Here is a 13,413-nt window from a genome sequence, read left to right as displayed (position 1 = left end):
TGTTCTGACAGTTTCATTTCATTTAGTTTAGGCCTTTGTATTACATTATGATGTTTATATATGTTTTACTTCATAGTATAACATAATGGCTCAACATTATAAAAATGAAACATTTTGACAATGTCAGAATGAAGCATTTCAATAAGATTGTCTGATATTTCCACATAAATCTTGAAATGGTAAATTTTTTTGGTCCCAATTCAGAAGAAAATCAAAATTTTGAAATGTCAGAATTTCTTATCTGACCAAAACCCCATTTTCTGACCATCTCTACTTATGGGCCAGTGCTCAGAAAATATTGGCTACACTGAAAAGTCCATTTTGGTCACTTCTGCTTGCCCCCACACAGCCACAACTCAAATGGACCTGATGTTATTAGCAGCACAGTAGGGTCAGCTCTAAAAAGTAGTTCCATGACTATCTTGCTAGTTTCTCAATGGTAGGGTACTACTATAAGTGGGGCTTGGCAAACCTCAAAAACATTTGGTTCAACTAAGCTATGAATCTAAACATTTAGATTCTCATCTACTGCTAATACATAGCGAGGAAGGATGGTCTAGTGGTTACAGTCCTAGCCTGGGCCATCGGAGACCTTTGATTACAATGGGAGGTGCATAACTTGCTTACATGCTTTGGAAAACCCTACTCAGTACCTATCTGAATACCACTAAAATCTGGCCTTCTGCGTATTGGTGTCTCGTCTCTAAAATGGAGAGAATAGTACTTCCCTACCTCATGATGGTGTTATGAGGTGCTCAAATACTGTGGTGGTAGGGGTCATATAAGTATTTAGGATAGATAATATCTCAAACTCTCTGGTTTGGATACATGGCTGGAATTTTCCAGGTAGGCTAGACAGGCTGTAAAGATGCCCTTTCAGTATATCTGCCTCGAGTCAACAACTAGGAATTACATAATGAATTTTTTTTTAAAGTTCCTTTTCTCTTCCTTCAGACAAACTTTGATTCAAGTTTTAGGCAAAAGTTCAGGTGGATTCTTATTTCATGCAGAACGATTTCCACACCATTATTTTCATATCTACAGGATTTTGCCTCTCAATGTTGTTAATTGTACATTTACCTTAGGTAGAGCTGGTTGAAATTTTTCAAATGTCAATGAAAAATTTCACCGAAATTAGAATTTTGACCAAAAACCCCACATAAAATTATTTCACAATATTTTCATAAGTTTCCTTACCATTTTCAACCAACTATGCAGCTAGTTAATTTTTTTCAAATTTTGGAGGCATTTCAATAAAAAACCAGGACAAATGTTTGTGTGATTTCTCTCTCCATTCCTCCTCTCTCCCATCTTATGACCAGCTGTATGCTACAACGTTTCCCAAACAAATTTTTCTCAGTTAACACACAATCTTCCATCACTATTGAACCATCAGTTTTCCTGTTTACAAAGCCCTGGATCAACACTGTGACTGATAGTGACACTCCATCACCATCAGCCACCAAGTTTTCAGGTGAGCATTTCAGTAACAATATAAAATGCACCACAGCAGTTTGCCCTCAGTTCAGGGATCGCCAAGGGATCTGCCCTGAGAGAAGCCTGGCTAAATCCAGTTGAAGGGACTTACATAATATTTTAGGGAAAAAGGGATATGTGTTTCCCACGAAAACTGAACTCTGAGGGGAAAATGAGTGGGTGAGCTTCGCTAGAAGAAAATAAAATCCATGGCCTTTTGATTGGCCAGAGCTGTATTCTCTGTTATAGGGAGGCATGATTTTTCCTGATTTATCTTAATATAACTTGACTGCACAAAATTTCTCTTGAACCTAATTTAGAACCTACTCAAAGAAGCCTCTTCCTCGCTATCTTCGACTGAACAGTAGAAAGCTTCATATCAGTCATTTTCTTCTTCATAACTACTGGGGTTGAATTCTTTCTTCCCCCCACATCCACCCATGGCTCCCCTGATGTCATGCTGACCTTCCATCTATCTCCTGAACCTTGTGGATTCAGTTTAATGCGTTATTGTTTTATAAATGCAGCTACACACATAAATGGTAAATATCTGAGCCAGGGACAGGAGATGCTGTGGAAAATGCAGTGCATCTTTCATAATTTCTGGGGATAATCACCGTTTATGTTAGAGCAGAGGCCACAATTCCCAGTGCTACTGACTTGTTTTCACTGCAGTCCTACAGCAGAGTTATAGGTCATTGTGCCAAATGAATAAATTCATAAAGAATTGGTCAATAATGCAGATAGTTTTGTTGTTTTACTTTGTGCCTGAATTTAAAAGAAAGCGCTATACTTATCATTCATTGGTTTAACTCATGGGCTAGTATCAGAGCAACTGGTTTAATCATTAGGACAGATGCTTCTGAGCTTGCAACCATGGCTTTAAAACAGTTGGGGATTTACTATTAGCCCTATCATTAGCATAAATTGATTGCTCTGATTGGCTAATCATTTAATTAGCCAACAGACAATACTGAACCATTTTGGAATAGGTCCTATAACTATGGGAGGATTATTTCTCATTCAAATTCTGTATACACTTTAGACTGGATTTGTTGCATGCTGTCTGTGTAGTTGTTTGAGCATTTACTTTATATTACACAGAGTATATTCAAGAGTGTGCTGGACCTCTTACTTTTTGGAACTTACAAATAATAAGGATGGACAAAATTGACTGGAAAAAAGAAAGTTTGCCCATTACTCTACACTGATTTCTTCTAAATTCTCCAAGATTTTCCTATCACAAATTCAGAGCATGCATACACAGTAAAATTAAGGACAGACTGCTAGGAGTCAATGACACTAAAGTCACACAGCCTATAAATCAAATGGAAAAATGTAGTAGTAGGGCAAAGAGAAAGAGCAAAACTATCGAGCAACACAAGGCCTATCACCAGCATTCCTTACAGGGGGATTCCCAGAACATTGATACAAGAGGAGGAGCTGAGCATTCAGTTAAAGATAATGGATGGTACAATATGTTATGCCGGAAAGGTATGAATAAGATATAAGGGAATTGTTTCAAAGGCCAACCCAATAATTCCATGAAAGAATCCGAAGTGCTCTGCCACTTCCACTCTCTGATGAGCCAGATTAGCATCCCTGCTCAGTGACATCATAAAGTAACTAGTTTAAAACAGCACTTCAAGAGCTTTTTAAAAGCAAGAATTAAGTGAGTCTGTCTCATTTAATTTCATTTAATGTAAGCAAGCTTCAGAATTGCATTCCTTTGCTCTAACACTGAGCTTGAAGCCGTGCTGGCTGATTAATGCCGAGCTGTTTGAAGTACACTCTTTTCTTATCTAGTGCTGTGCAGGCCTCACTACAGCCTGGGGAGATCTGCTGGTAAGTCAGAGCTTGGGGAGATTTTTGTCTGCTCTACACACAGAGGAGAATGGAGACCAGATAAGTTTCATGCCATAAAAAAGAAAACAAAATGAAAACCTGTTGCCAATTCTGAAAAACTTATTTGTAAGGGACAAAAAAAAAACAAAAAAAACCACAGACACACTATAAAACTAAGTTCCCTGTCTATGGATTTGCATAGATCTTTCACTGAACTGATACATTAATGCCATCTCAACTGAAAATAATGATATAGCATCACTGCCTAGAAACTTACATTTCCCTAAAGATGTCCTTGTTAGTTCAATTTGAGTGTCTCACACAATATAAATGGGCATGATAATCATTAAAAGAAGTCATTAAAGGGGAAGTTAGCAAGACCTGATTTCCCAGATTATAGGTCAATTAACTCCATGAGGAATTTCACCATATGTCTAATCTATTGGAATCCATGGATAGTCTGGATTCCAACCAACTTCCGCTGAAAAAAGTAAATAAATGTGACAACAGGATCATCCTGAGAATGTACACATTCTACAATGATTGGAAATCAATGAGCGGTATTTCTTTCCATCATCATAGATTCAAGGTACAGAAGGTTTCAGAGTAGCAGCCGTGTTAGTCTGTATTCTCAAAAAGAAAAGGAGTACTTGTGACACCTTAGAGACTAACAAATTTATTTGAGCATAAGCTTTCGTGAGCTACAGGTCACTTCATCGGTTGCATTTGGTGGAAAATACAGAGGGGAGATTGATATGCACACACAGAAAACATGAAACAATGGGTTTTATCATACACATTGTATGGAGAGTGATCACTTAAGATAAGCCACCACCAGCAGCAGTGGGGGGAAAGGAGGAAAACCTTTCATGGTGACACTTCCTCATGGTTGGACTTTACAAAAAATAGATAAGCCATTTACAACACACACTTTGCTTCTCTACAAAAGAAAAAGGACACTAAGCTATCTAAACTACTACATGCCACAAGGGGCCACAACTGTGGTTCCCGTAACCCACCCAGCAATATTGTTAATCTATCCAACTATACTCTTAGCCCAGCAGAAGAATCTGTCCTATCTCGGGGCCTCTCCTCTTGCCCCTCCACCCCCATGAACATGACACAGTTCTGTGGTGACCTAGAATCCTATTTTCGACGTCTCCGACTCAAGGAATATTTCCAATACACCTCTGACCAACATATTAACCCACAGAGACCTTCCTACCAACACTACAAAAAGAAGGATTCTGGGTGGACTCCTCCTGAAGGTCGAAACAGCAGACTGGACTTCTACATAGAGTGCTTCCACCGACGTGCACGAGCTGAAATTGTGGAAAAGCAGCATCACTTGCCCCATAACGTCAGCTGTGCAGAACACAATGCCATCCACAGCCTCAGAAACAACTCTGACATCATAATCAAAAAGGCTGACAAAGGAGGTGCTGTCGTCATCATGAATAGGTCGGAGTATGAACAAGAAGCTACTAGGCCTCTCCAACACCACTTTCTACAAGCCGTTACCCTCTGATCCCACTGAGAGTTACCAAAAGAAACTACAGCATTTGCTCAAGAAACTCCCTGAAAAAGCACAAGAACAAATCCGCACAGACACACCCCTAGAACCCCGACCTGGGGTATTCTATCTGCTACCCAAGATCCATAAACCTGGAAATCCTGGATGCCCCAGCATCTCAGGCATTGGCACCCTGACAGCAGGATTGTCTGGCTATGTAGACTCCCTCCTCAGGCCCTACATTACCAGCACTCCCAGCTATCTTCGAGACACCACTGACTTCCTGAGGAAACTACAATCTATTGGTGATCTTCCTAAAAACATCATCCTAGCCAATATGGATGTAGAAGCCCTCTACACCAACATTCCACACAAAGATGGACTACAAGCCGTCAGGAACAGTATCCCCAATAATGTCACGGCTAACCTGGGGGCTGAACTTTGTGACTTTGTCCTCACCCATAACTATTTCATATTTGGGGACAATGTATACCTTCAAATCAGTGGCACTGCGATGGGTACCCGCATGGCCCCACAGTATGCCAACATTTTTATGGCTGACTTAGAACAATGCTTCCTCAGCTTTCGTCTCCTAGTGCCCCTACTCTATTTGCGCTACACTGATGACATCTTCATCATCTGGACCCATGGAAAAGAAGCCCTTGAGGAATTCCACCATGATTTCAACAATTTCCATCCCACCATCAACCTCAGCCTGGACCAGTCCACACAAGAGATCCACTTCCTGGACACTACGGTGCTAATAAGACATGGTCACATAAACACGACCCTATATCGGAAACCTACTGACCGCTATTCCTACCTACATGCCTCTAGCTTTCATCCAGATCATACCACACGATCCATTGTCTACAGCCAAGCTCTACGATATAACCGCACTTGCTCCAACCCCTCAGACAGAGACAAACACCTACAAGATCTCTATCGTGCATTCCTACAACTACAATACCCACCTGCTGAAGTGAAGAAACAGATTGACAGAGCCAGAAGAGTACCCAGAAGTCACCTACTATAGGACAGGCCCAACAAAGAAAATAACAGAACACCACTAGCCATCACCTTCAGCCCCCAACTAAAACCTCTCCAACGCATCATCAAGGATCTACAACCTATCCTGAAGGACGACCCACCACTCTCACAGACCTTGGGAGACAGGCCAGTCCTTGCTTACAGACAGCCCCCTAACCTGAAGCAAATACTCACCAGCAACCACACACCACACAACAGAACCACTAACCCAGGAACCTATCCTTGCAACAAAGCCCGTTGCCAACTCTGTCCACATATCTATTCAGGGGACACCATCATAGGGCCTAATCACATTAGCCACACTATCAGATGCTCGTTCACCTGCGCATCTACCAATGTGATAGATGCCATCATGTGCCAGCAATGCCCCTCTGCCACATACATTGGTCAAACTGGACAGTCTCTATGTAAAAGAATAAATGGACACAAATCAGACGTCAAGAATTATAACATTCAAAAACCAGTTGGAGAACACTTCAATCTCTCCGGTCACTCGATTACAGACCTGAGAGTGGCTATCCTTCAACAAAAAATCTTCAAAAACAGACTCCAACGAGAGACTGCTGAATTGGAATTAATTTGCAAACTGGATACAATTAACTTAAGCTTGAATAGAGACTGGGAATGGATGAGTCATTACACAAAGTAAAACTATTTCCCCATGTTATTTCTTCCCCCCCACCTCACCCCCCACTGTTCCTCAGATGTTCTTGTTAACTGCTGGAAATAGCCTACCTTGCTTGTCACCATGAAAGGTTTTCCTCCTTTCCCCCCCATGCTGCTGGTGATGGCTTATCTTAAGTGATCACTCTCCTTACAGTTTTCAGAGTAGCAGCCGTGTTAGTCTGTATTCAGAAAAAGAAAAGGAGTACTTGTGGCACCTTAGAGACTAACAAATTTGTTAGTCTCCTTACAGTGTGTATGACAAAACCCATTGTTTCATGTTCTTTGTGTGTGTATATCAATATCCCCTCTGTATTTTCCACCAAATGCATCCGATGAAGTGAGCTGTAGCTCACGAAAGCTTATGCTCAAATAAATTTGTTAGTCTCTAACGTGTCACAAGTACTCCTTTTCTTTTTGAAGATACAGAAGGAAAATTGTTCTGGTTAAAGGCACATTCTGGAGGTACTTTGTAGTTTATCTGATACTAGAAAGTTATGTAAATATCTGACTTCGAACATATTAAATGCCACTTCATTCTAATAAGATGTTCAAATCTGATTGGTGTTGGAGATAAAGTAAATAAAAAGGAAGAATATATAAGCAGGGTTTTTTAAACTCAGTATGACAGTTTTCCCCAGTCACATCATCAAACTGAACAGAAAAGCCCTTCACAGACAGCATCCACAGAGATGAAGCAAGGAAAAATAGTAAACTGGAAGGTGTTTCCTTTCAGTTTGCAGATTAACTTGAAGGAAAGAGTACGAATGGGTTAAGTAGTTCAAAAGCTGTGCTCACTATAATGAGAGCTTGCTGCAAGTGTGTTTGTCTCTCAGCACTGTTATGTTATGCCCATTAACACTTCATGATGTATTCAAATAAAGAGGGGGAAAAGCTCTGAGCTGGAAGATTAAAAACATCTTTGTTTGAACCACACACACTCTGTCAGGAAAGTTTGCACCTTCCAGATATTCACAAAAGGGAACAAAAACAAACCTCATAGTGGTCCTTGTTGGCATATCAACCATTTCTGTAAAACAAAGCATTGTTTCATAGATTTTTAAGGACAAAGGGACCATTAGATCATCTTGTCTGACTTCTTCTCTAACACAGACAAAACCTAAACCTAATTTCCCCCTACTGTTACTCACACCTTCTTGTCAACTGTCTGAAATGGGTCACTCATTACCACTTCAAAAAAGTTATTTTTCCTCCCTTGGTATCCTGCTGTCAATTGAATTGTCTCATTAGACAGGTTTCAGAGCAGCAGTCCTGTTAGTCTGTATTCGCAAAAAGAAAAGGAGTACTTGTGGCCACCAAATGCATCTGATGAAGTGAGCTGTAGCTCACAAAAGCTTATGCTCTAATAAATTTGTTAGTCTCTAAGGTGCCACAAGTACTCCTTTTCTTTTTGTGGCACCTTAGAGACTAGCAAATTTATCTGAGCATAAGCTTTCATCACCTCAAACTTGGTAAGGCAACTCACATCTTTTCATGTATTTATACCTGCTCCTGTATTTTCCACTCCATGCATCCAATGAAGTGGGTTCTAGCCCAAGAAAGCTTATGCCCAAATAAATTTGTTAGTCTCTAAGGTGCCACAAAGCCTTCCTCGTTGTTTTTACAGACCAAAGAGTTTTGCTCAGTTATGTTACCCAGTTATAACTAAGGCTCCAATCCAAAGCCCACTTAAGTCACTGATTTGAAGTTAATTTGGGTCATTGGGACTTTGGATCAGGCAGGCTGTAAATGAACAAAGTGCAATGAATGTTTAGATACCAATGTGATAGGCACCTTAAAATTACTTAAGGTTTAAAAAGAAAACACTCACCACAGCGTGACAGGGCTACATTGGAAGGACCTTGTGGCAGCTCTTTTCCACTATCAAATTGAAGAGAAGGTTGAGATGAATTCCTTGCCTCTGACAAAGGCTCACCCTGTTCTCCAGATATTGCTAAATTATCCAAACCAGAGATCATACTTATTTCCCAGGGGCTCAAACATATTTCTGAAGATTTTTCATTTTGTATTTTACTTTCTGAATGGACCTGATTGTAACAAATAATTACATTTTTAAAAACAAACTTCCAATATGATAATACTGGTCCTCCCTAAAATACACACACACACACACACACCCCCTATTGCATAAGGTCCCTCGATCTGCTGGACATGCTCCTACTTATACAGCCCAAAACGCCGTTAGCCTTCTTGGCAAAAAGGGCACACTGTTGATTCATATCCATCTTTTCGTCCACTGTAACCCCTAGGTCCTTTTTTGCAGAACTGCCGCCTTGCCACTCGGTCCCTAGTCTGTAGAGGTGCATGGGATTCTTCCATCCTAAGTGCAGGACACTTGTTGAACCTCATCAGATTTCTTTTGGCCCTTTCCTCTAATTTGTCTAGGTCCCTCTGTATCCTATCCCTACCCTCCTGTGTATCTACCACTCCTCCCAGTTTAGTGTCATCTGCAAACTTGCTGACGGTGCAATCCATGCAATCCTCCAGATCAATAATGAAGATATTGAACAAAACCAGCCCCAGGACCGATCCTTGGGATACTCAGCTTGATACTGGCTGCCAACTAGACATGGAGCCATTGATCACTACCCGTTGAGCCTGACAATCTAGCCAGCTTTCCCAATCCACCTTATATTCTATTCATCCAGTCCATACTTCTTTAACTTGCTGGCAAGAATACTGTGGGACACCGTGTCAAAAGCTTTGCTAAAGTCACGGAATAACACATCCACTGCTTTCCCCTCATCCACAGAGCCAGTTATTGCATCATAGAAGGCAATTAGGTTAGTCAGGCATGACTTGCCCTTGGTGAATCCATGCTCACTGTTCCTGATCACTTTCCTCTCCTCCAAGTGCTTCAAAATTGATTCCTTGAGTACCTGCTCCATGATTTTTCCAGGGATTGAGGTGAGACTGAATGGCCTGTAGTTCTTCAGATTCTCCTCCTTCCCCTTTTTAAAGATGGGCATTACATTAGCCTTTTTCCAGTCATCCGGGACCTCCCGCAATCGCCATGACTTTTCAAAGATAATGGCCAATGGCTCTGCAATCACATCCACCAACTCCTTTAGAATTCTCGGATGCAGTGCATCCGGCCCCATGGACTTGTGCTCGTCCACTTTTTCTAAATAGTCCCGAACCACTTCTTTCTCCACAGAGGGCTGCTCCACTCCTCCCCATGCTGTGCTGCTCAGTGCAGTAGTCTGGGAGCTGACCTTGTGAAGACAGAGTCTCGTGAAGACAGAGGCAAAAAAAGCATTGAGTACATTTGCTTTTTCCACATCCTCTGTCACTAGGTTGCCTCCCTCATTCAGTAAGGGGCCCACACTTTCCTTGACTTTCTTCTTGTTGCCAACTGTCTGTAGAAACCCTTCTTGTTACTCTTAACATCCCTTGCTAGCTGCAACTCCAATTGTGATTTAGCCTTCCTGATTTCACTCCTGCATAACTGAGCAATATTTTTATACTCCTCCCTGGTCATTTGTCCAATCTTCCACTTCTTGTAAGCTTCTTTTTTTGTGTTTAAGATCAGCAAGGATTTCACTGTTAAGCCAAGCTGGTCGCTTGCCATATTTACTATTTTTTCTACACATCAGGATGGTTTGTTCCTGCAACCTCAATAAGGATTCTTTAAAATACAGCCAGCTCTCCTGGACTTCTTTCCCCCTCATGTTATTCTCCCAGGGGATCCTGCCCATCAGTTCCCTGAGGGAGTCAAAGTCTGCTTTTCTGAAGTCCAGGCTCCGTATTCTGCTACTCTCCTTTCTTCCTTGTGTCAGGATCCTGAACTCGACCATCTCATGGTCACTGCCTCCCAGGTTCCCATCCACTTTTGCTTCCCCTACTAATTGCTTCCCCTACTAATCCAGTTTGTGAGCAGCAGGTTAAGAAGAGCTCTGCCCATAGTTAGCTCCTCCAGCACTTGCACCAGGAAATTGTCCCCTACACTTTCCAAAAACTTCTTGGATTGTCTGTGCACTGCTGTATTGCGCTCCCAGCAGACATTGGGGTGATTTAAGTCCCCGATGAGAACCAGAGCCTGTGACCTAGTAACTTCTGTTAGTTGCCTGAAGAAAGCCTCGTTCGCCTCATCTCCCTGGTCTGGTGGTCTATAGCTGACTCCCAGCACGATATCACCCGTGTTGCTCACACTTCTAAACTTAATCCAGAGACTCTCAGGCTTTTATGCAGTTTCGTACTGGAGCTCTGAGCAGTCATACTGCTCTCTTACATACAATGCAACTCCCCCACCTTTTCTGCCCTGTGTGTCCTTCCTAAACAGTGGCTCTGGCTTGAAACAGAGTAGCAGCCGTGTTAGTCTGTATTCGCAAAAAGAAAAGGAGTACTTGTGGCACCTTAGAGACTAACAAATTTATTAGAGCATAAGCTTTCGTGAGCTACAGCTCACTTCATCGGATGCATTTGGTGGAAAATGGTTTTTTTTCCACCAAATGCATCCGATGAAGTGAGCTGTAGCTCACGAAAGCTTATGCTCTAATAAATTTGTTAGTCTCTAAGGTGCCACAAGTACTCCTTTTCTTTCTGGCTTGAAACTATTCTTAATATACCATTGATGCAAAAATAGATAATAGATTTAGGTACATTTGGGGGAAAAAACAGCTTTCAGGGCTGTTCAGAGGTTTTCCAGTTGTAATTCCAATAGGATAGGTCACAATAGCAATCTGCACATGAAATATGAACCAAATGCTCATTGTCCTTGATTGACCTTCATTTGAGACAGTTTAAGTATCTCTTTCGTTTTGGCTTCTTACAATAAAATGGCTTCCTACTGTTTTTGAATTAATTCGTCTCATTAATTCAGAATTAATCCTCTATATATTAAAAGCACTGCCATGTATTATACCTGCATTATTAATTATGCAGCAAGACATAAGCCGCCATACCATGTGTTTGAAAGGCTATGTTTCATCATGAGGCCCTTATGCCTCATGCCTTATGCCGGTATTTCAATACACACTAAAGCTTCTTTTTCATTATTGCTATTGGAAATCAATAGTTGGATTGGGTTTTTTTAGTGACATCTTCCATATATATTGTATTTTTAAAAAAAATCACCAAGAAGAGGTATTTTTGTTTTGTCTTCACATGAAATTCTGTATAACATGCTCATACTAATTGAAAAATCTCATGCTTTCGAAGCACAGTTCTGTATAATGATTTGACTACTTGTTTGTGTGGTTCAGTACTCAGAGTAAGGAATAGAAAGTACAAATTTCTATTTCTGTTCCCAATTTGCTACTGACTTGGTGTCTGACTGAACAAGTGATGTAAACTCCTCTGACAAGAAGAGAAGGAAACCTTTCACCTCTCTCCAAAATGAAGGTTTAAACTAAAAGACATTTATAAAATATAGCACCCATATTCAGTACATAAACAGGCATTTTTGCAATATGGAGTGTTGAAGATGAAAAAAACTGTTCAATTTTAATCATCATAAATGGAATTATCTCTTATGTAAGCACATACACAAACCACAGAATTGGGCTGTAGGTGAACCTCACATTGAGAGCAAAACTACAAAAATACTGTTCAAAGAACTGCTTTATCTCCCTGTGAGGGAAGAGCTCAGTGGAATATATTTTTTGCAAACAGTCTAGCAATAAAGGCAACTGATTCCTCATACTATGCACTAAACAGTTGCTTCTGAAATCTTTAGCTAAGCCAAGAAATGGTTTCAGAAGCTTGATGTTTTCTTCTCACTTATTGTCACAGTTTTAAGATATAGCTATCTATATAGCTATGCCTATCACTATTCCAGAGATTCTTCTGCAGAAGAAAAAAAATGCAGTTAGGGTTTGATTTTACACAACACAGGTAACTGATCTTGGATTAGTAATGAGAGCACTGCTATATGGCCAGCAAGTTACTTTTGCCCAGCAGCAAGAGAAAGGCCTGAGAGAAGGGGTAGTTAGAAACCTATCAACAGGAGGATTGCATATTAAACCTTGTCTTCAAGTACACTCTATCCCATACTTTTACCCAGCATGTTTGCAAACAAGGGCACAGCTAACTTAACTTAATTTGATCATGCCTAATGCTCAACATTACACTGGGCCTGATCTGAGTCTGCTCACGCTCCAATGAATGGGAAGGCTCCCACTGACTGCAATGGAAACTGAAACAGACCCTTTCAAACCTATCTGCATACCATCCGTGCAAGAGCTTGCAGGATCACCGACTCAGGAAAAAGCATTTGCAGTGCACAGCAGTGTTAACTCTTCTCTGGAGAAGGTTGCTTTTGTGGTTTAAAAATACAAAAGTGAGCACTAAAAAACACCTTGGTTCTATTCCCAATTCTACCACAGACTTCTGGTGTTATTTAGGGCAACTTACTTTATTTGCTGGTGTTTGGGTACCTATCAAAATGGGATAGTCTCTACTTTACAGAAATGTTGTGGGGCTGAATTTATTAATGTGTACAGAGTATTTTGTGATCCTCAGGTGGAAGGTGTTGTTGCCTCAATGCAAAATGTGACTATCCACCTACGTCTGTGTGATGTGGTTTACGCATGTGGAAACCTTTTCTTGATCTTTGGCACATTGTCTTTTCCAGATGTATTTGAGAAAATATGGTTGAAACTGTGCCAGATTAAGACTAAGGTACAAATCTTCTGCTGATATAAGCGTGTGCTACGCTCTCCATTTGTCTGTTAAGTGTGCTTGTGACTTCTATTCAAATTAAAACAAAGGAAAGAAAGCTGTTGTGATTGGACTGCCTCCATAAATAATCTCCAATGCCACTCACTGTGCACCAGTTTTCAGACAAGAGAAAAACAAGGGAGAGAATTGCAGGCTCCTTTTTCACTCACTTATAACACAGTTGA

The sequence above is a fragment of the Dermochelys coriacea genome, chromosome 4 (assembly GCF_009764565.3).
Source record: "Dermochelys coriacea isolate rDerCor1 chromosome 4, rDerCor1.pri.v4, whole genome shotgun sequence".
Taxonomy (NCBI): domain Eukaryota; kingdom Metazoa; phylum Chordata; order Testudines; family Dermochelyidae; genus Dermochelys; species Dermochelys coriacea.
The sequence above is the reverse complement of the archived record's forward strand: the minus strand, read 5'-3'. Positions refer to the sequence as shown.